The sequence below is a fragment of the Monodelphis domestica genome, chromosome 3, assembly GCF_027887165.1.
Source record: "Monodelphis domestica isolate mMonDom1 chromosome 3, mMonDom1.pri, whole genome shotgun sequence".
Lineage (NCBI taxonomy): Eukaryota > Metazoa > Chordata > Mammalia > Didelphimorphia > Didelphidae > Monodelphis > Monodelphis domestica.
The window spans coordinates 198,221,128-198,224,462 of NC_077229.1; the positions used below are offsets into that span (position 1 = coordinate 198,221,128).

Below are 3,335 nucleotides of genomic sequence, written 5' to 3' on the forward strand. Positions count from 1 at the left end.
GCATGATTTATCACTTATTTATACGGGTATTTGGTTTAGGGTTTTGGTTTTAAAGGGCTACTCTTTTACAAAAATGAATAATATGGAAATGGGTTCGAGTGATTGTGTGTGCGTGTGTGTGTGTGTGTGTAACCCAGTGGAATTGCTTGTCAACTCTGGGAGGAGGGAGGTTAAGGCAAAGAAGAAAACATGAATCATGTAATTGTGGGAAAAAATTTAAAGTTTGAATTTAATTTAATTTTTTTAAAAAGTCAATTAGCAATCAGAACCAGGAGGACAGTAATCACAGTGACTACAAAAATATAAATAAAAACAACCTTTAATAGCAGAACTCTTAAATGTAATGATCCATCTTATTCTGGAGAACAAGTCATCAGTTACATTCACTGACATGTACCCTCGACACTCCTACTCCTCAGGAATGGAGGTTCCAAAGTGCTGCAAAAGTGGTCAGATGCCATCCCAGCATCCCTTGGGGCTGGGAGGATGGAGAAATATCAGGAAATTACTGTGGTGTCCAAAACAAAAAGCATTAACAAAACTTCTTTTAAGGCATTCCACTTTTAGATCTCACAGTTCATTTGAATTGGTTCCAATCAGATCAACTGAAGCAAGTGTTGTTAAAGATATCAAAAGTCCTCCAAAAATTTCTCTGATCCTTCAAAGTTGGCTTCTTGTTTCATTTCTGTGTGGTTTGGCTGAAACATTCTTGACAAGGACTCTGAAAAACATTCAGGGCTGAAGTCAAATAGTATGTGATGGAAAATATAGAACTGGAAGTCAGGAGACCCAAGTCCAAGTCGCAGCTCTGTAGAACTGAGTAGAGACTGAGGAAAGTCCTTTGATTTTTCCAGGTTTCGGCTTTCTCATCTATAAAATGAAATAGTTGTTTTAATCCAGCTGAACTCTAAAGTCCCTTCTGGCTCATGACTCAGTAACTAGATGACTTCTTAGTTTCCTTCCAGCTCTATGATTTTGTGTCAGCATTTAGAGACTGCAGAAGGCTATGGAAGAGCTCTCAGAGGCGGAATACAGTTTCCACAACACTGATCTTTAATCCAATCAGGCATCCCTGTTCATGGACTGTGGATCAAAGATAATTTTGATTTGCCAATAAATTGATAATTTTATATTGAGCAAAGGACAAGGGGCATTATAAATCTAACTCCCTTTACATTTCTTCAAACTAGAAAACTAGAGAAGAAAGTCTCTAAGCACATAGTAGGCACTTAATAAGTATTTTTTAAAAAGGCAGTGAGGTGGCTCAGTGTATAGAGAGCCAGGCCTGGAGGTAAGAGGTCTTGGGTTCAAATGCAAGTCACAACCCCAATTTCATAGCCCTTACTGATTTTCTGCCTTGGAACTAATACTTAATATTGATTCTAAGACTGAAAGGTTTCAAAAAATTTTTATTAAATTGAATTATTGAACTAATAAGACACCACTGTTCTCCATTAACTCTATCCCCCCCGCCTTTTTTTTTTCTCTATTAACTCTTAAATCTCTTTCTCTGCTTCTGGTCTAGGGGTCCTGAACAAAGAAAGGGGAAGATAGCTAACTTTGTATTTAGAGTTAAAGCACCTGAATTTGAATCCCAACTTTGCTTCTTATAGCTTATGCAACCTCATGCCAGTAATTTCACTTCTTTAGGACTTAGTTTTCTTATCTGTAAAATGAGAGAAGGGTTGACTTCTCTAAGGTCCCTTACTAACCTGAGAATAGTTATTGAACAGTTTCCAAAAGTTGTATATAGTATTGTTAAGATTAAATTTTCTGGAGTCTGTATCCTAATTTATAATTATTTATTAAATGATAAAAAAAAAAGCCAGAGAAAGAAAAGCCCTCTAGCCACACATGACTAGCCCTTCCCTGAGCAAGCCTCCTCCAAGAGCCCAAATGAGAACTGGGTCTATACATACCTTCTCCCTCTGGATTCCCAGGAAAAAATGCCCCTTTTCCTCTCAGGACTCAAATTTATGCTTTTAGTGATGCCACTTTCCAAAGCCCCTCCAGTCACTCTGGGCAAGAACCAAGGGTCCTCCAGAGACCAGGAGTCATGGGACCTTTTGGATATATAAGGATGATATTAGAAAATAATTATTAATTTATTAGTCTAGAGGTAGAGTGGCTGGCTTGAAAAAGAATTGGAGTTTGAAGCAGAGGTGAGAGAGCATGTTAATGTCAATTGTTGACAGTTATAACCATTTTTCTGTGTCAATTACTCTCTCTGGCAGTTGGTAGTTGGTCTCTGGCAGTTGGCAGAGACATACTCTCAGGGACTCTCTCTCAGGGCTAGAGGAGGTAGCATCTTTGCCTCTCTCCCTCTGAGGGAAAGACCTGAAGGAGGTTCAGTGTTTTCCTTTCCCAACTTGGGAAACACTATTGAATATCTATTGTGGTTTTTTATAAATTGTTTAACTCTGAGTAGACCAAAGACAGACCTGGTCTTTGGTTTGGACTCTGGGTCTGTTAAGATTCAGAGTCCTAACTTGATTCTTGTTGAGACTCAATGAACTAGCCTTTGCTATTTTATAATTTGAAGGCAAACTTAAAATTATAAGGACAACAGTGGTAGTTTTATTTAGAATAGCATAAATTTGGGTTAGTCAGATGAGAGAGGATTAGTGCAGCCTGTGAAACACAGGAAAAGTGGTTCCTTACAGAACCCGGGAGTTTATTTGGTGGATTTAGAATCCCTTAGAATTAGAAATACTTGTTATCCTTATATAGTTCAATAAATATTTTATTTTTTTATAATAAGAGTCTCTTTAGTATCCTTGCACCTGACCCTGAAGGGAAGTTCACATTTGAGCTTCACTTCATCACTGAAGATACTTTTGATTACATCTATCAACAGTATCTGAACAGTTTGAACCTGTATTGGAGAGTTTTCCCATCCATTTTTATGTAACTCGCAAATATTATTTTTACAGAGAGCAGCAGAGTGCACACCTCCATCATTCTCTTTCCTTTATCCCACTATCTTAAGGATAGTTTGCAGTTTAAATCTTAAAGCTGTTTACAGATAAACAATAGGCTTTGTCTGCATGCTTAATTCAACCTAAGAGTGGGATAAGAAATCAGGTTGTAACTTAAATCTTAATATTTAGCCTTTCTCTCTTTTGAAATACAAAGTTTGTCTGGGGATGCTAAAGAAAAAAGGTGCCACCTAGCAGATTGGCCAATATGACAGCACAGGAAAATAACAAATGTTGGAGGGGATGTGGCAAAATTGGGACATTAATACATTGCTGGTGGAGTTTTGAATTGATCCAAACATTCAGGAAGGCAATTTGGAACTATGTCCAAAGGACTTTAAAAGACCGCCTGCCCTT

The 3,335-nt window shown here is 37.6% G+C and overlaps 1 long non-coding RNA gene across 1 annotated transcript; it reads right to left on the reverse strand.

The window, feature by feature from the left end:
* Window positions 1-303: 303 nt before the first annotated feature.
* On the reverse strand, window positions 304-2,257 carry LOC103104324 (uncharacterized). Its single transcript, XR_465103.3, has 2 exons — window positions 1,920-2,257; window positions 304-870 (listed from the first exon to the last, which is right to left on the reverse strand). It is a non-coding gene; the product is annotated as an uncharacterized LOC103104324 (long non-coding RNA).
* Between the last annotated feature and the right edge of the window lie 1,078 nt (window positions 2,258-3,335).